The sequence below is a fragment of the Paroedura picta genome, chromosome 5, assembly GCF_049243985.1.
Source record: "Paroedura picta isolate Pp20150507F chromosome 5, Ppicta_v3.0, whole genome shotgun sequence".
Lineage (NCBI taxonomy): Eukaryota > Metazoa > Chordata > Lepidosauria > Squamata > Gekkonidae > Paroedura > Paroedura picta.
This window is the reverse complement of record NC_135373.1, coordinates 47947117-47967246: the sequence shown is the minus strand read 5'-3', so window position 1 is coordinate 47967246 and position 20130 is coordinate 47947117. Positions and strand designations below refer to the sequence as shown.

The window sequence follows — 20130 nt, the reverse complement described above, 5'->3', positions numbered from 1 at the left end:
GTTGCCTTCGGCACTAGTAGTTCACTTTCAGAGGAACACCTGAAAGTAATGTAGGAATTGGTAAAAATTCTTCTAGAGATAACTGCATTTCACTTCCATGTGTTCCCTGCACAGCACAGACAATGTTGCAGACTCCTTGTATACCTGTTCCCATCCCTCCCATGGCCTGGCAGCCATAAAAGACAGCCTCCTAATGTCCTTCCATGCCAGAATGTTGTCAGATAACAATGGCAAGATACCAACGCTACAATCCTCTTTGGAAAATCCCCCCTACGATGATAGTGATCCTGAAGATAAATGTTGAGAGGGGGGGGGGGAATAGAGCTAGAGAAAGCATGAGAACATAAGAGAAACCATGTTGATTTAGGTCAGCGACCCACTGCTGCCCCCCCACCCAGCATCATGAATACAGAGTATCACTTCCCCAGATATAGTGTTCTATCTGTACCTTGTGAGTCTGCTGAGACAGGACAGAAAAATAAAAGTTTTAAATAATAAATAATAGCCACCAATGTACCTCTGCTCCATGTATTTATCCAGTCCCTACCAGAAGCTTTCTGTGTTTGTAGACAACGCCCTTTCCTGTGGCTCTGAATTTTACATCTTAATTGGGGAAAGAATTACTTCCTTTTATCTGTTCTGAGTCTACTGCTCAATAATTTCATTGAGTGCCCACAAGTTCATGTATTGTGAGAAAGGGAGAAAAGTACTTCTTTCTTTATCTTCTTTATCCCTTGTGTAATTTTGTAAACCTCTATCATATTGTTTCTCCAAGCAAAAGAGCCCTGCATCTCCTTAATCTTTTTAGTTGCCCTTTTCTACAACTTTTATAATGCTTTTCCCTTTTGAGGTATGATGACCAGAACTGTACACAGTATTCCAAATGAGGCTGCATCATAGATTTATATTGGGGCATTATGTATTGACTGATGATTTGCAATCACCTTCCTAATAATCCCCAGTGCAGCATTTGCCTTTTTATTGCAGTTTCACACTGTGTTGACATCTTCCGTGAGTTATCTACCTTGACTCCAAGACCTCTCTCCCGGTCAATTACTGTCAATTTGGATCCCGTCAACATATATTTCTGGTTAGAATTTTTTGCTTCCATGTGCATTACTTTGTACTTGCCCATGTTGAACCTTATTTGCCACATTGATGCCCACTCACATAGCCTTAACTGATGCTTCTGGAGAGCCTCACCCTGGTTCTCACTGTCCTAAACAACATAGTGTCATCTGCAAACATAGCAATTTCACTGCTTACTCCAAAACATTAATGAACAAGTTAAAATGCACCGGACCTAGTACCGAGCCCTATTGGACCGCGTCACCTTCCACTGTGAGAACTGCCCATTGATACTTACTTCCCATTTCTTCTTTACGATGAGAGAAATTACCCCTTCTAAAGTTAAATTTGGTTGTGTTGTTCTTTTTGGGCAACTTCCTATTTTTATGAACGCTCAATAGCATTGTGGTTAGTGTTCCCAACTGGCACTATTGTGTTTATGTCTCTCACCAGGTCTTGAGCATTACTTCGGACCAAGTCCAGGATCGCCACCCTCCTAGTAGGTTCTGTGACTATCTGTCCCACGGCAATGTCACTAAAACTTTCTAAAAACCCATTCTCTCTCTCTCCTGATTGGAACACATGTAGACCCAATCAGTGTATAAGGATTTCTGATTGCCTATTATGACACAGTTATTTCATCTAGCTGGAACTACATCAATCAAAAGTTAATAAGACAAAAAAAAAAGCAAGGCTTGCAGGAGTACATCAGTGTCGTATAGTAACACCAGTATGGTATAGTACTACGAGAGTCAGATTTGATCTGTGAAACCCAGATTCAGATTCTTACTTTGTCACGGATGTTTGCTGGGTGACCCCAGGCTAGTCACATGCTTTCAGGCTAACCTACCTTATTTATTTATTTATTTATTTATTTATTTATTTATTTATAAGATTTATATCCCTTCACTCTCCATGGACCCTGTTGGGCTGTTGTTGTAAGGATAAAATGGAGGAGGAGGAAATTCTGAATCCTGCCCTTTCTTGGATAGAAATGTGCCAACTGAAATGCTAACTATTGTGACTTAGTATAATAGTTTAAAAAAAAAGTTACTGCAATAGAGTAGAGATTGATTGAAGAAAGGTCATCAGGGATTTCTGTGGGTCATCTGCAACATTTACTATTGGAGAGTAAAGTTACCAGGCATGGGGTGGATGAGTGGGTGGGGCCAATGGCATCTTGTTGACAAAACCAGGAGTTGTTTTTTCATCTTCTTATCGCCTTTCCCCTCAGCTGACACCTCCACACAAATGGGATTAGTGTCTGGCTGGAGGTAGTAGCAAACAGCATGAGCTGGGGGAGATTCTAAACATAAAGTGTTTTCCTTCTCATGCCTTATTTGCTGAGCATTGTGGAGATGATGGCTCCTATGTAGGAGGGAGAAGAAGGGAATACCAAGTGTGCCTGTCTCACCATTAGGGAGAGGAGGAGCTTCTGCTTTTGTCTGGAACCTGGCCGCAAAGTGGGACACATCTTGTTGCTCTTGGGATTCTTGGTGAGGTCAGGAACAGCTGTAGCCCTGGGCCAAGCAGAAGAAACTGGGAGGTCTCAGGGGTTATTGGAGTTGAGATATGGCTGCAAAGTGGAGAATGCGCTGAGCGCTGCAACAGCTTGAGGCCTTTCCTGAGGTGGGTTTCCACCAAGTATTAATAATGGAAGAGACTCATTGTGTTGTTATGCTCCTTCCGGATCCATGAAGTCTTTCCTTCTGTCAGTTGTGTGCCGCAGGTTCATTCCAGGTAAAACACACAGCCCTGCACTGTATAAGCAACATATGACATGGAGAGAGAGGTAGGTCTGTGGTCTCCCTCCCAATCCCACCACAGCCCAAAGTTAACTGAGCACCCAGAGCTAGCCCCAGTAGCCCTTGAAGCTGTCTTTCAATGCTCCAGAAACTAGATCTCTGTTGCCGTGCTGGATCATCTTCCCATCAGTTACTGAAACAGGAATCTAGATTAGTAATAATATGTCTGCCAAGAAGGTAAATTAAGGGGACTATGGCACAGATGCCAGTCCATGTCCTCAAGACCAGAATCCCAAAATTCATATCCCAGTAGTATCTGGAATGGGAAGGGATAGTATTGCAAGTGCACAAAATCTATTAGAGCCTGATAGCTAATTCATGGTGGATCCAGCCACACATGAAGAAGAGAAGTGCTGGATTTTGTATCCCACTTTTTACTACCTGAAGGAGTCTCAGAACAGCTTACAATCACTTACCCTTCCTTTCTGGACAACACACACCTTATGAGATAGGTGGGGCTGAGAGAGCTCCGAGGTCATCCAGCTGGCTGCATGTGGAAGAGGAATGGAGAATCAAACCTGGTTCTTCAGATTAGAGGCTGCTGTTCTTAACCACTACACCAAGCTGACCACTACACCAATTAAGCATTATAAAAATATAAAAAGAAGCAGAGATCCAAGCCCTATCGGAGCTGTCAACATTCCATAGAGTGTGCAAAACGACACTCTTTCACCAGGCATACAGTTGAGGGCAAGGCACAAGTCATTGACATCTGAATTCACTGCCCTTATTTCCTCCCCTCTAAGCCTGGGTATGTAAATCTAATTTCTAGACTCATATGGACCCCAGGATTTTGCGGTAGTGTTGGAGCATGCTTTTATAACTGATTATTTTAAAACAGTAAATGATTTTTATCGTTTTTATTTATTTCTCTGTTTTAAATGTTGTCAGCCACTCTGAAACTATTGCTAGAGAGGGGCACCCTAAAAATCCATAAAATAAAATAGATCCTGGGTAGAACTGGGTGGGTTTTTGTAGCACCGCATGGACACATTTAAGGTGGACTTTCTGGTCTCGCAATTGCTTAGAATGCCCATAGAGGGTAAATAAGTTTTCAGCAACATCCCCCCCCCCAAAAAAAATCATTAAAAAAATCACCCTTAACAGTTGGAATCTTGGTGGCCATCTAACCAGTTCCTCTTCTGTATCTGCAGTGAGCTATGTGGTTCAAGATAAAATTGAGGGTGGATTGGTAGAGAAAACTATATTTGTTGCCATGAGCTATTTACATGAAGGGTCAGATTTAAACCTTTTTAAAATTTATTTTGTTGCTTTCGTGTGTGTAAAGATCTGCAAGTCCGCCTGCAGCATAACAAATGACAATGCCACATCCAACACAATTAAGCATCGTCATAAAAATATAAATACAAAAAGAAGCAGATTTGGGGAGGGGGGGTAAAAAGCCAGCAGCAGTTGAAACAACTTTGGAGAACAATCTTAAACTGTTCTGAAAGCAGCATATCATAAAACTTGATGGTGTAAAAACAGAGGAGGCATAAAACCTGGGCAGCTAAAAATACTGTTCCAACGGACCTTGGAAAATAAAACCTTTTTTCCTGGTTGCTAAAAGATTGTAATTGGCGCCTGGTGAGCCTCTATGGGGAGGGAGTGCAGGAATCTGCCTGCCGCTACTGAAACACCTGACCTCTAGCTCTCAACCCACCTCTGTTGCTGCAGCTGAGACCATGCAGAGCAGATCCTTTGATCTTATCCAGAGAGAGACTTAGGGGAGAATGCATTCTTTGTTCTACTGATGCTCATATTTTGTTTAAAGTCTCTAACAAAAAAGATTTCAGTGTCTCTCCAGGCAGGACAGGTTGTTTGTGGCTCTGCTCTTAACCTTATGATGTCCTTCCTGACATTTTTCTTTTCTTCTTTGCATCAAAACGCCTTTCTTGCTCCGTTCCCATGCTCCTGAATGTGTTAAAGATCCTAGGATGACTGTATTCTGTATTCCTAGGATGACTGTATTCTGATGGGGGACATGTGAAGTCTCGCTCTAGGGAACGGGACTTGGGATTGGAGCTCTGTTGCACCAAAGGAGACTCTTCTAGTTTGCTCTCTTGGTTCTCTCCCCTTTGCTCAACCCCTTATTTGCTTCTTTGCAGCTTGGCTTCTCCCTAGTTCCTGGTAGGGAAATTCATGGAGTCTTTGGGGGGTGGACCTTGAAGAGGGAAGGATTTGGGGAAGGGAGGGACTTCAATAAGATCAGGCTGCTCCCCGCTTCTCCGGGGTCAGAACTATGTTCAAGACTGTCGGCCCTGCTAATATTCTGTCCCCCCCCCCTTTTTACATTAGCAGCATTGGCTGTGTGTCTACATAGCTGGCTCAGTAATTTGTTATGGGGTAATGTTTTATGCTGCTATTTTTTAGTGATTTGAATTTTATTATTAATTAGGGCTAGGGGCTCTATTGTTAGATTGTTTTATTTGATTTACGATGTATGGTTTTTTTTATTCATTATATATAAAGCGCCACGAGCCAGCATTGCTGGGAGTGGCAGTATATAAATATAAAGATAAATAAATAAAATAAATAAATAGCATATCATTCCACAGAGTCCATCTTCTAAAGCAGCCATTTTCTCTAGGTAAACTGATCACCTGGAGATCAGTTGCTATAGTGGGAGTTTTCCAGCCACCATCTGGAATTTGGGAACCTACATCTCCCATAGTTTCCATCTATGGTCTTGGTGATCAGAAAAGCCTAAAATGAAGCAACAGAAGCTTACTCTGAGTACACATTGTGGTTCTGGATCCAGCCCTTGGGTCTCCCCTTGGACAGTCTGTGATCTACAGTGTGTGTTGTACAGTGACTTGCTAGCTGCATGGGATTTGATGGCTAGCTAACTCCCCACCATGAAGCTAAAAGTGGTCAGGATCCAGGGATATGTTCCAAATTATATCACCGTCACCATGGCCAGATGAAGGTGAAACTCCAGTGCATGGTCTAGCTGAAGAATATCTATTTTAAGTAGCAAGAGTGCTCTAAGGCAGTGGTCCCCAACCTTTTTATCACCGGGGACCACTCAACGCTTGACAATTTTACTGAGGCCCGGTGTGGGGGGGGGGGGGGATAGTTTACTCCTCTACTCTCAACCACTGCCCTAACGCTCTCTGATTGCTGTGGTAAATGTTTAAACATCCCTTCAAAATAAGATACAGATACGCCACAACAAGGAACATAAGGAACATTTTATTTTCATGGAAATCTTAACTCATGACAATGACAAATCAATGGGAACCCTGAGCTTGTTTCTCTGCAACGAGATAGTCCCACCTGGGAGTGATGGGAGACAATGACACCCCCATCTGGGAGTGATGGGAGACAATGACACCCGAAGTGTGTTGTAAAGGGCTGGGGGGGGGTGAAGTAAAGGGTCGGGGGGGGGGAAGGCGTCCTTCGCTGCCCACCTCCAATTAGTCGACGGACCACATGTGGTCCGCGGCACACAGGTTGGGGATCGCTACTCTAAGGTTTCTAGCAGAGGTGGCGGCTACCTGAATTCATTTTCTAAAAATATATAAAAATTCTGGGATAATTGATGCTAGGCTTTAGTAATCTTTGGGTTTTTATTTAATTTTTGTGTTAGTTCTTAAAAAAAACATTTTCCTTACCACTTTAATCTTACAGGTTTAACTCTGGGATTTCTTTTTTGTGTGTTCATAAAAATGAGAGTACCCCTGAGCCTGTGCAGAGTATCAGTGCTGTTGACACTAATCTTGGCTAGTTTCTGTACACAGGGGATTAGGAGTGAACTATTTTAGGACTAAGAGAATTTCCTGATGATGGAAATTAATTCTTCCCTTAAAGCAAAGCAAAGAAAGAAATCCACAGTAAACCAGCAGAGGACCAAATCTCAATGAGGTGTATCCCCCCTCCCCCCCGTCTTATCTGTGGCTGGTAGACCGGAATGTCCTGTATTCAGAAGAAAGGGGGCTGGCTTCCAAAATTATAACTGTGTCCTAATAAAAATGCTGTGTTTATCCAGCACCACAGTCGTCACTGGCCATCCCAGGATTTTGGAGTAACAGTTGCAGAAATCATCTCCCTGAGGATTTAGAGCTCAAGTGTGCCATTGTAGAGAGAAAGTAGGAGAGCCAGTGTAGTGGTTAGAATGTCAAGACTAGGACCTGTAGCAAGGTTTGAATGCCAACGCTGGTATGAAAGCTTGTTGAGTGGCCTTTGGCCACTCACACATTCTTAGCCTAACCTACTTCACAAGGTTGTTGTGAGGATAAAAATGGAGGAGGGAAGAAGGATTCCTTACTCTGTTTTATATTCATGTTGGAGAGAAAAGCAAGGTATAAATAAAAACAAACAAAAAAGTTGGCCATGGGATCAAATCCTTACTCAGCTATGGAGCTCACTAGGGAGGGATGAGGGGCCTATAGTTGCATTCTCTGTCTTGGGTTGAAGGAGAGAGGCTACTCTTGGGAGTCTTAAAAAGGAATGGTAATTTAATTGTCCTTTTATTGGTGTTAATTGGGGGAACCCTTTCTAGCCCTTCAGATATGTTGAAAGGGAGGTGATTGATGATGGTGCCAGTGCAGTCTGAGCATGTGCAGAGTGCTAGTAGTCTCAGTTAACTGCTGTATGTGTGGGATTAGAAGGAACAATTCTAGGAAGGCTGAGAGCATTTTTCCTGTGGCAACAACCTCTGTGTGATTTCTTGAAGAACGGAAGGATGAACCATGTATAGCCTGACCGCGATGTAAGAAAGACAAAATAAAAATATAGAAAACTAGCTTCAAAGCCCATTCCTAAGAACGGGCCCTGAAAGGGTCCCTTCCTCTGGTCCCCGGCCAGGCAGCTTTAGGTGGCTTTGTGCCACAGCTCGCAGCCAAATAAAGTGGGGCAGACGGGGGCTGGGCAGCTCGTTAGCAGGGCCGAGACAGAGTTCCTTAGCAGGCAGTCAGCAGGCCCAGCCTAGCAGGCCAAGAGGCCCTCCACCACGACCCTTTGCCCAGGGCCCTCTCCCTTTACCTGCTGCTAGCTCCAGGCACTGAGGCGTCTGAGAGCAAGGAAGCTAGAGTCCAGGGCCAGAGGGCGGGAGCCGCAGGGCCAGGGCCAATCAAAGCAAAGCTGGCTGCACCCTGATTGGACAGCTGGACATGTCCCACCCCCTAGGCTGTTTCAGAAATATATAGAGGAACAACAATGGATGAGGATAATTACCTGGTGTGTGTTTTTCTTGTTGAAGACACAACTCTACAAATGTGATTCATCCCCTCTAGTAGTGACATACATATTGTGGTACACCGTAATTTTAGGCATGATCCAGCCACGGTTGAGCATTTTGCTCCCATTGATTACTGACATCTGTTGGAATAATGAATGTAAACATTAGGAATGTGCCGATGATTTTCTTTAACCAAAATTCTTCCAAAACCCTCAGCTAGTCCCTGATGATCACTAGCAATCTATATCTGTTGCAATAATGCAGGGTTTTTAAGATACAAACTGGAACTTCATGAAACCTGTCATGCCGCTAAATCATGTCTTTTGGTGTACTCCTGTTCTGGCCCAATATTCCAAGCCATTAAAGTTCAGCAATGCAGTGTGTTCTCGTTATTGGATTATGCACAGAAAAGACTGAACTAGCACTTGGCGGATAGGGTTCCAACAACCTGGAGGGAAAAATGCCCTGCTTTAATAGAGGCATTGTTGTTGGGTACCTCCATCCATGAGCAGCTTCACCTGTCAAGGGGCAAAGACTCTCTCCCCCCCCCCCCAAATAGGTTGCTGGAAACTCTGTCTGGGGGTTGAAGGTGGCAAGCAAGAATTCCTTGTTTTGAGAAGAGCAGCATTGCAAATGAAATAGCTTTTCTTGTGTTTGTAAACAGGCACATTTCCTGGTGTGGGTTTGCACTGAGAGTTTTATCCAGTCCAAAGCCACAAAAGAATGAAGTCCTATTTTTTTAAAAAATGCCAAAGCCAAGTCCTGTCTCAAAACAAATGACTTATTTTGCCTGAAAGAATGATGATTTGTTTTGGGCTGGAGGCAGATTTTTAATTTTTTTTTGTAAGAATGTTAAAAGAGGGAAGCAGGGTTGCTGGTATGACAGACACACCTCTTTTCACCTTGGGGTCTCACCTGTGGTTGAACAGGTTTATCAGGGATTGCATTTGTTTCATTGCACTGAACCTGTGTGATAAAACAATAGGTGAAAAAACCTGTGGAAACTGCTGGCCAAAGGTGATGATAAACAGCAATGCTTGACTTGTACTACTCTTTACACCATAAAGGGAAAGGGGTGGGTGGTATAACACTGTCCATCTCCAGCCTGAAAGTAGAAATTAGAGCTTGGGCAGATCAGAACAAGGGTCCCTCTAGGCCAGTGGTCCCCAACCTGCGGTCCGCGGTTCCCTCTCCCCGTCCCCCCCCCCGGCAGTAAAAAACTTCCCAGGCTGCAAGCTTGTGGCCCGGGAAGCTTCTTACTGCGGGAGGGGGGGAGAGGGAATAAGGGCCGCAGGGCGCGGCCATGCATGTGCGGGCGCGGGTGTGGCCATCGCCCTGCCGGTCCCAGCCAAAAAAAGGTTGGGGACCACTGCTCTAGGCCACTGGATTCTATTCCAGTAGCACCTTAAAGATCAACAGGGTTGTGGAGGGATACGTTTTCAAGAGTCCAAGTTCCTTTTGTTTCTCTGATTCTCAAAAGCTGAAAATCTTTTTGGGCTCTTAAGGTGCCTACTGGACTTGAATGTAACTCTTCTACTGCAGACCAAGATGGCTGCCCTCCTGAAATTCTCTCTAGTTTACTATTTCCCAATAGTGGGCAGCCAAGTGCTTCCAGGACATGAAGTCACAAGAATTTCCTCCGATTGTTTAGACCAGCCTTTCTTGGCTTTTTTTTTTTTACCATTGAGAAATCCCTGAAGTGACAGGATCATGCAGAATATGGTTGGGAAGCTAGCTGTGTACACACCCACCCAGGGCTCCTCCCCTTCCCACCCCCTCCAGGCTCATCATTGGCCAGTGGGGGGGGGGGCAGATCAACATGATCATGTGAGGTTATGTCACCTGATAAATGTTTAACAAATTAAAAAATATATATCAACAACTAATTAACTTCCTCCCATTCGGGAAACCCTTCCAGGGCCATCGGGAAACCTGAGGGTTTCATGAAACTCTCGTTGAGAAAGCCTAGTTTAGAGGAACAGTACTTTTGAACAAGGAGTTCCCATCCTGGCCCTTTGCTATGCTTATCTATGTTAAAGGCCTTGTGGCAGCAAGTGGCACACCTTAAAGTTATGTGTTGTGCAAAGAAGTACCTTTTGGGGTCCATGTAAGAATCTGTCACCTTCAGTTCAGAGTATTTTGAAAGTACATTGGTGAAGCTTTGTTTCTTGCCCTCTTGATGGAATGTTATTACTCCTGTCTCCTTGACACAAAGGGAAACTGAGGTAGAAGGCTGGACTTTTCAAATTCAAATGTATTTAATATAGCACTACGGCCAGATAAAACAGATAGCAAAAAAACACCGAGACGGCTGTACTTTGAATTTCAGGAGTTGGACAATTGAGTATCCAGAGTGGTGACTCTTAAAACCACCTCTCTCCTCCCTGTATGTTTTTAAAAGTCTGCCTCTTCACCTGACGTCCTGGCATTGCAGGTCTGGACACCAAATGTAATAAGCAGGAAGCTTCAACACATTACTGGAACACGAGGGGGGGGGGGGGGAAGGCATCCTGTCTTAGGCAGCAACATTTAGCTGTTAAAAGTATGCTGCTCTTTTTTTTATATATATGAATGAAGATTGGGCCCATTTTTTATATGAATGAAGCTTGTGCTCTCTTAAAAGCATCTTAAGTTCCTGTGAGTGCAGTGATGTGGTTAGACGGTCCTTGTGGGTTCCGTTGCTGGGCTGCTTGCTTGTTTTGTTTTGTAGGGTTTTTTTTTTAAAGTCCTTGATTGATGATGGGACTGTGGGCACAGCTATCTCCTGGAAAATTGGGGTGGGGGGGAAGGATGATAGAGTTCCTCCTCCCTCCTGGCAGAGGTGCTTGGATGCTGATATGCATTTCCAAATTAATGAATGTCTGCAGAGCACTGTGGGATGCCCAGATGAAAGGCAGTGGAGAAGCACAAAGGTATTATTATTGTCACTTACTAATTAAAATGTTCCCCCACCCTTCCCTGGCTTTTTTTTTTTTTTAAGCACTGCAAATCGGTATTGAGTTCTGAAGAGCGTCACTTACCCCATCTCAGCAGGCAGCAGCAATCTTCCAGGGAAGAGAATCTCACTCACTGTTTTTCCTCACTTTTGCTTTTCTCAGTGGAACAGGGGGCCGGAGCGCCAGAAATTAAGGGAGGGGGGCGAGGGAGCTGGAAGAGAGCCTCCCTTCAAAAAAAAAAAAAAAAAGGAAAAAAGCCTAACCTTATTTTCCCAGGTCTGATGCCAGTTTCCATGGAAACAACAGCCAGGAGCAGAAATAGGGGGAACCAGAATCCAGAATTGCAAAGCCTCTAGCTCCTGTTAATTTCACTCACCAGATTCCAGTTCCCCCTTTTCTATTCTCCCTAAGGAAACTGACATCAGATGGGAGAAGCATTGTAAAAGGCTGTTGGCTTTTAGGCGCAGATTCTCTCATTTGGATTGTGTGTGTGTGCGTGTGTGTTTGAGGGAGGGGGGGCTGGCAAAGAGCTTTAGGCAGAGCTCAGCCCAGTTGTCCCCCCTGCCTTTCTACCCCTTGTCTCTGGAAAACAGTCAGGAAAGCTTGCTGCCAGCTGGGCGCAGCGCTCCTCCCTTGGCTATTTCAGTGGTTGGCTGACTTCTGAGGGACGCGAGTGAGTGTTGGGTTCCAAAACCAGCTCCAGATTTGGATCCACCTTGGTTTTCAGGCAGCAGCTGGGCTGTGGTCTTAATGAGCTAACTTCTTCCAGACAGGGTTGCTTGCAATTCTGTCCTGCCTGGGCACTGCAGGGAGGCCGGGCGGCAGTGCCGAGGTTGGAATTTTTCAGCAGCCAATCACAGCGAGAGTTGCATGGCAGCCATTAACCACCCCCCATTTAAAAAGCCAATCGTGTGGCACCGTTCTCTTAAGTTTAAGAAACCGGACTTTGATGATTTGACTGTGCAATCAACTCTCCGAGAGCTAGCATGCGATTTTATTATTTTAAAACAGCATGTTTACAGAGTTTTCTCAGTGTTAGGCGTGTATTGGTTGAGAAGATGCAGAATACCACTTTGCAGCTCTTTCTTTTTTTAAAGTAAAGAACCCTTTCTGACTGTGAGTCTTAAGCAATTTAGATCTGCATTAAATGTGTGGATGGATCAAACAAATCAGAAGGGGAAATTGCTCTCTATTTTTAAGTGGTGCATTTTGTGTCCGTCCAGTACATTTTTATCCCATTCTTTCTCCAGGAAGCTCAAGGGGGGTCTCCTTTCTTACATTCTATCCTTGCAACGACCTTGAGGTAGGTTAGACTGAGAGAGAGTGACTGACCTAAGGTTACCCAGGGAGCTTCATAGCAGTGGGAGGGATTTGAACCCAAAATCTTCTGCATGCCAAGTAGATGTTTAACCACTGAGTCATGCTGCCACCATTTGGAAGGCATGGCTAAATGCTTTAGAGCAGTGAATGGAGCAGCTTACTCAGGAGAAAAATGAAGCTATCCAGGCTAACAGCAGATAAGCTTAATAGAGGTTGGTGCTATCAGACAATGAGTGGAAAGACCTGGGTTCAAATCTTGATTTGTTCACAAAGGTTACTGGGTGACTTTGGGTCACCCCCTTACTGCCAGCCATACCTGTTTGTGTGTATGTAGACAGAAAATGGAGAAAGAAAACATGATACGTTTAAAAATTATTATACCCACCTCTGGCCACCCTGAGGAGTACCACAGCAGACTCTAGCATCATGTTATTCTTGCAACAACCACCCTGTGAGGTAGGCTTGTCAGAGAGAAAAAGTGGCTGGCCAGTTTCATCCAGGAATCCACAGGAGAAGATTTGAACCTCCCAAATCCTAGTCTAACATTCTGGCCACTGTCTCTTTCTACCATCCTTATCAGAAGAGTGAAATTAAAATGTGCTGGATTTCCTTTTCCCAGTGTAAAACTGAACTTTCCTACCTCCCTGTTTTCTTTAGTTTGAACGGGGGCCTCAGTGGGCCTTTCTCCTGCACCGTCATTCCAGTAGTTTAGTGGAGTTAGTCTGTTGCAGGCAAAATTGCTAATAACAGAGTCTTGTGGCACCCTCCAGATTTATTATGGCCCTGCCAGACGCATGTGGCCAGTCCCCTAAAGCTTGCACAACAATAAATCGAACAAAGCTCCACCCCGCACCCCCTTGCCAGTCAGTAGTTTCTCAGCTGAGAAGAGGGAACATATGACAGTAACTCACCACCCCACTCCTGGGGGCAGGGGGAAGAGAACAGGAATTTGTACTGGTAATATGACAGAGAGGGGGTCACGTGGCCTTTGGAGGTGTGCCCGAGAGTCTACACTCATCCGTTTTGCTTTCATCCTCTCTACGGAAAGCCCACCAAGCGTTCCTTTCCCAGTCTGAGCTCCCTGGGCAATTACCTGTGCCCAGTTTCATAACCCTTTTAGTGGGCTCTGGTTAAAGGGCTGAGTGTCGAGGAGAAGTGGGCCGGACTCCCAGGGGGTCCATTCCTGATTTCCGGGTGACTTTCTATGCAGATTGCTTTCCTCTTGCGGTGCCACCCTATCTGAAAGACATTACAGTCTGATGTTCTTCCTATCACAATATTTGTATCCCGCCTTTGTATTTTATAAAATCCCTGAGGAGTCTGGCGAACAATTAGAATAAACAAGTAATTCTAATCTGAATGAAGCTGAGGATTCAGTGCCTTTTCACAACAAAACAAACCCCTGAAGTTACATTGGCAGCGCCTAAGTTTGCGGCTTTCCTTGGGAAAATCTGTTTGTGTATTTCAGCTGTGCCCAGTTCCCTTTTTGTGGCTGTTTAAATTTGACAGAGGCTTGCGTCGACTCAGGGCCCTGAATGTTTTCACACATGCCTAGTTGCCTTGTAGCACAGCATGATGGGTTTTATAGTTGTGATGCTGTATCAACATTTTTCCTGTGTGCTTTATGCTATCCTTTAAGGCCTTACATAATAAAGCTGAACTCAGGGGCACAGGTGAATGTTTGACCAGATTAAAGAATCAAGTTAGTCTGTTGACCCAAGGCTCTATTTCAATTCCATATCGGCAGAATTGGTATTGGCGTGCGTAGATTTCTATACAGAGAGCATTTGTTCCCTTTGGCTGTAGAATGCCTTCATTTAGAGCCATTTTACTTTCTTCAGTCATGGACTTCATTTTATCCACTCCTCCCCACCCCCACCCCCCATTAATGAACTCAGAGCCAGGTACATTGGAGCGGGGGGCCAGTGCCCTCCAAAAGTCTCCCATCGAGGCAGTAAGCAGCCCCAGACCTTAGCTTTAACAGGGTGCCTTCATCATGACACTCCCAACCCTACCCAGTGTTTTTCCTGACAACCATAAGGACTAGTAACTGAACTTCTAAAGATAAGCAAGCTTCCCATTCTGTGGAATCGGGCTGGTTAGACAGATGCAAAGCTGGTAAAGAGTCTGCAAACCATGACTCTTATCACAGCTGTGCAGAAAACAAGCTTCTCTGCTTCTAGATCAGGGATGGTTTTTATGCCAGTCTTGGGGGGGGGGGGGGGGTTGTGAATCAAGGCCTTTAGCAGAGCTTTGTGGTTATATCCTGAACCTTTCTTCTTCCACCCTGTTTGTGTGTGTGTGTGTGTGTGTGTCTGAGAGAGAGAGAGAGAGAAAATATATAGGCAACTGGTATCCCGATAGCCTAATCACCAAGCACCGCTGTCCCTCTGCTGCCATCCCTAGACAGGTATTAAGATCGGTTATGGATAGTTCATGCAGTGGGGAGGGGCTGGGGATAGAAGAGAGATGCTATTAATAATACAGACACATACAGAGGGAAGAAAAGTGCGCACTTGATTCTCATGCTGCTACCAGGAGTTCTGAAGCTGGCGCTGGCTGCCTCTTCCCACACGTGACTCCAACACAGTGGGTAGCTTGACAGCCCAGAGAGACTGGCTTGGGGCCAGGAAAGGAAGAAAAAAACACACAAAACCAGAAAACACAGTGTCTGTGCATATCCTCTCTTAAAATAACACTCCTCAACAGCGTCTGAGACGAATTAAAATAAGATCAGGAGTGATTTCAAAGAGAAGAGAGAAGGTGGGGGAAGCAGAGAGAGAAATTGGGTGAACATACTGAGCTGGTTTTGCCAATGCAGCTGGTTCTAAGGTGCCCTGCCCTGTAAAGGGACTTCTCTTTCTCTCCACACCCCCCCCCCGAACTTAATATGGCCTGTAGCTTTTTTCTTTTTTTCTTTAGTAGGAAGAAAGGGAGATAGAGAAACCAGATCTGTGTCAGGAAGCGAGGAGAAGAAAGCAGTCTTGACGTCGGGTGTGCTCCAATGCCCAACACATGTCCGTCCTTTAGGGGAGACTTGGCGGAGAGTTATTTGCAAGCCGACTTGCATGATGGAGTGCATTAGGAATTTCCTGCAGCTGAGAACACACCAAATGCCAGAGAGAGAGCGCAGGAGCAAGCAAGGAGGGAGGTTGCTGAGAAGCAGAGGCAGGAGGAAAACTTTAAATTAGCAGCCAGGAGGACAGCAGAGGTAGCTCCTGAAAGAGCAAGAAGGTGTGTTTGGGGAACGAAGTTGTGGAATGGGAATTAGGGTTTCTTGGGTGAGAAGACTGTGCTGTTTTTAACGTGTTTTGGGTTGCAAGCTGTGAATCTCTTTTCCTACTAACCCCCCCCCCCCCTTCACTTCTTCCTTGGATTTCAACCATGTTCAGCACTCTGCTTCATTTCCTGCCCAGCCCTTAAGGTGGTTCTCTTGCAGAATGTTGACCCTGTGTTCAGTCACTCAGCCTTGCCGGGCAAACAGGCTAAGCAAAATCTTTCTGTATCCTGAAAAGGGAGTGGAGATCCATTCATTCTTTTGCCCTCCTCCCCCCTTTCAAAAAATACTTCCTGGATTTGTTCTGTTCATCCGTGTGCTCTTTGTTGCCTTTGCCTATGCGTGCACCCTGTTGCGGGGATCCTCTGCCCCTTTGCATCGCCTTACCACTGCTGTCAGCAGGCAAGTCAGCGGTGCTCTGATTTCCTGTGAGCCTTTGATTGGCTGTGTTCCAAAGAGGCACTGGGGGGGGGTATTCCCCTTGCAGTCTTCATCCTCTTCAGCTTCCCCTTCCAGAATCTCCCGTCTTTCCTGGTTTCATCCACATGAGGAATCTGTAACATGAGACTATACCTGGGAACCATCTGCTCAGCCATTTTCCAGCAAGGTGAGAGCCAGCTGGGTGTTATGGTTATGAGCGGGAGACTCTTATCTGGAGAACCGGGTTTGATTCCCCACATGCAGACAGCTAGGTGACCTTGGGCCAGTCACAGTTCTCTCAGAGCTCTCTCAGCCCCACCTACCTCGCAATGTGTCTGTTGTGGGGAGAGGAAGGGTAGGAGATTGTAAGGTAAAATGGGATACAAAACGAACAACTCTTCTTCTTGATACTCAGGACTGTCCTTCCTCATGCAGAATCTAGATTGCTAAATTTTTGTTTTGTTTATGTTTCTAATCTTTATTTATCTTGCACCTTTTAATCATGTCCTTCTTTTGGATACCTTGGAAGTAGTCTCTGCAGTTTGCCTCCTTTTCACTTTATCTCTTTCACAGCAACCCTGTGAGGTAGAGCAGGCTGAGAGAATGAGTGGCTCAGGTCAACCCAGCTTTGGGGCAGTGTGGAAGGGGTGTAGGTTTGAAATCTAGGTGTCTCCTGAGCATTGGAGAGAAACACAAATAGTGAAGCAGAGTCCAAAGCTGAACTTTCTTTTGATCATGCAGGAATTGGTTCCAAGCAGGTCAGCTGAGAAGTAAATCCCATGTTGTTCTTTGGGGCTTACTCTGAAGAAAGTATCTTTCAGATTGCAGCCTCAGTCAAAGTGGTATTGTGTTACGTACTTTTAAGATACTTTACTGTGTCAGCAGTGCAGTCACAAACGGCACATTCAAGATAAATTTCTGAAAACAACCAAGTGAAACGGTGCAAAAATGTTTAAATGTACTCTTATAGGTTAATAGCAGTATTGTATGCTCACTCTTCTCCCTTTCCTAAGGAGCTGCAAGGCTTCCTTCTGAGGCGTTCAGAGTACCTGGGCGTTGCCTGGTCATTTCAGAAAGATCAGTGCTAAGGGTCCAACAGGTGGGGCATCGGTTCCTCAACAGGACGGGTACATATTTAGGCAAGACGAAATAACTGCCTGCTTGATTTGCAAAGCTCAATTTTTGTCATCCAAAATTTAATAGACCCAATTTATACCCTGGCTTTCCTCCTAGTGGGCCCCTAATGCAGCTTACACTGTTCTCCTGGCCCACATTTTACCCTCACAGCAGCCCTGTGAGGTAGGCTAGGCAAGGTGTGTGTGACTAGTCCAAAGTCACCCAGTAAGCTTCTGTGTTAGAATAGGAATTTGAAACTGGGTCTTTCAGAGCCTGGTCTCACTCTGTAACCTGTGCCCACATACCACATACAATTTGAATTCTCTTGGCTGGGAATATATACTCCACGCACACATATGGATGGTAGAGGACAGGAAGGCCTGGAGGATCATTGTCCATGGGGTCGCGATGGGTCGGACACGACTTCGCACATAACAACAACAACAACACACATATACTTTTTAAAAAGCAGGGCTGGGTTTTGTGTTGAAATAACTTTGGATTTTTTTTAAAATTTCCATTTGGAAAGCAGACATAAGTCACCCTGGAAGTTTTTCTTACACCACAGGATGTGCATTATTTAAAACATGAAATCTGTGCAATGACTACTTTGGATTTCACAAATTCCCCTGGCGTGGCGATTCTAAGGCCAGATCAAAATGACAGCTTCTTTCTCTTACAGCTGCTTGCTAGCTCTAAGCCAGGTGCGAGCTCCCATATTTGCAGTGATAAATGTAAGTGGCCAGTGGGTGCTTGAAAGGAGAGCAGAAGAGGAAATCATCACACTTATGGAGGTGCGGTGGGGTACCTTAAATCTATTTTGTGTCTGTGCTTAGAGTGAAAGGCCATTTTATTGGGGGGATCAGTGAGTGAAAATTGGAAGAATCAGAAGATGCTGCAGGTAAACAGTTAAAGAACAGGATGAAGCACACAACACTGGCGAGATCCACTTAGGCTGGAAGGAAGCATTGTCTCCGCTTGCTGCCTACCATGTCGGGCCGGTAGCTCAGTGGCCCAATCTCCTCCCTTGCTTTGGCTGTCAGAAGGAATTCTGGTGCCTGGATTTTTGTGTGATGGGAATCTTGTCCTGCCCCTCGCTTGCAGTCTTGTGAAATGGTCCTTTGATCTCAGCACTGGTGAAGCTGTGACAGGAGAGCGAAACACTTCATCCCCCCCCTTTTAATTGCAGGCTGCCTTCTGCTGCTCTGAAGTGGGGGATAAAGGAAGAGAAGGATAACGAAGAAAATGAATAGTGTGTGTGGGGATAGAATTTGCAGAGAGAAAAAGGCCCTTTTGCCAACAACAAAGGGTATTGCAGGCAGTGTGTGGGTGTGTGTGGGGGGGGACGGTTTCACAATACGAGGTCCTGGCTTGATTTTGGACCACATCGCCCACCCCCTGTGACAAAGGCCTTTTTCTTTTACTGCCATTGAAGCCTGACTTGGGAGGGCCAATGCAATTCTGGATCCTGACGTTCTAGACTGGAGGAGGATGGCATTTGCCACTGGTTCAGAGCAAAAGCATCATGTGGTCTTACCCCAAAATTTGGGTTCTGCTGCTTCTGGTTCCTGCTTCTGTGACTATGAGGTTTCTACTGAATCAATGCAGGGTACTACATAGCAATGACTCTCTGAAGTCTGGCTTATCACTGTTGCACAAGTTTTGTGTCTGTGTGTATGTGTTTTTTTTTTTTAGCTGGAGACTCCAGGAATCAAACCTGGGGCCTTCTGTGTGCAATGCAGATGGTCTGCCACTGAGCTGCACCCTGACACTCTTTGTTCCACAGCTCCATCCCCTGCTCTTTCCCCACAATGCAGCCTTTTCCTAGTGCCTAAAACATCCAGCTGACTGTGCTCTGCTGTCCTGTTGCTGCTGGATGTCATTTCTTCTTCTTTTGAGGTCCAAACTTGCAGGCTTGATTGCACCTCTGTTCTGGTGCTTAGAAGGTTAAACTGTGAAGCTTCCTTGGTGAGTCACACTCTCATAGGGTAGTAGGTAAGAGCAGTGGGCACTAATCTGGAAACCGGGTTTGATTTCACACTCCTTCACGTGTAGCCAGTTGGGTGACCTTGGGCTAGTCACAGTTCTCTCAGAGTTCTCACAAAACAGTTCTGTTAGAGCTCTCTCAGCCCCACCTACCTAACAGGGTATCTGTTGTGGAGAGAAGAAGGGAAGGCGATTATAAGTCATTTGGGGACTTTTTTGGGTAGTGAAAAGTGGAGTATAAAAACACAGCTCTTCTGCTTCTCAATAAAGTTGTTTTGTGCTCCCCGTGGATTATCTTGTTTTGGGGGAAAGGGTATGTATTTGCCAGTTGGTTTGATAAGTATGTGTGTGTGTGCATTGGGGGGGGGGCTGTGATCCAAGGAAGGCCCCTCACACTTCAGCCTTGGCCAGTGAGGAAGCGGTGATGGGGAGCCTGGATTTCACAAGCTCTTCTGCTCCACATCTGTCAAATGTCATCTTTAGCCAGCCTGCTTCTTCCTTCTGTCTCCATATCAACCGTTCTGCTCAATCCACCTGCACAGTGGGGTGGGGATGCAGGAAGGGTGGCATTTAGTGGATGAAGTTCCGGAGCCATTAGGTGCGAAGCATGAATGTTCTGCCGCCAGCCAGCCCCCCCACCTCCATTCCAGGATGCAGGGGGGATTTTAAAAGCAAATAGCTTCTCAGGTTCCATTCAGTAAAAGCAGGGCCCCTGCGAGGACCAGCTCCTGTTGAAGAGGCGGCTTTTGTCAGGGTCGGCTTTTCTCCATTCTGCACCACAACTTGGAGCTGTCAAAAGTTCTGGGGAGGCTAACAGTACCACTCCTCCCCACAAAGAAGGGAGGTACTGTGGGGGAGTCCTATAACTTGCAAGCAGAGTGGCGGTCTGGCACAAGCCTGAATGCTCCCAACCTCTTAGCAGAGAGAAATGTTCGTTCTTCTATTGTGCTAGTTTTAAAAGGCAGCTCTTCCCAATAAGGATAGAAATAACATTCCTACTTATCCCTTTGCATGGTTTGG

At 45.4% G+C, this 20130-nt stretch overlaps 1 protein-coding gene and 1 long non-coding RNA gene across 6 annotated transcripts in view; one reads left to right on the top strand and one right to left on the bottom strand.

The window, feature by feature from the left end:
* Positions 1–20130, top strand: part of AHDC1 (AT-hook DNA binding motif containing 1) — a 202348-nt gene that overhangs the window by 75980 nt on the left and 106238 nt on the right. The window contains exon 1 of one of the 5 annotated variants that reach the window (XR_013231049.1): positions 14766–15545. The exons of the other annotated variants lie outside the window; for them this stretch is intronic. The gene's annotated coding sequence lies outside the window, so the exon portion shown is untranslated. Of the gene's footprint in view, positions 1–14765; positions 15546–20130 lie in introns of those variants that run through there. 5 annotated transcript variants of the gene reach the window in all.
* LOC143837677 (uncharacterized) lies at positions 1137–10435 on the bottom strand. Its single transcript, XR_013231046.1, has 5 exons — positions 10149–10435; positions 8971–9021; positions 8052–8195; positions 3290–3360; positions 1137–2828 (listed from the first exon to the last, which is right to left on the bottom strand). It is a non-coding gene; the product is annotated as an uncharacterized LOC143837677 (long non-coding RNA).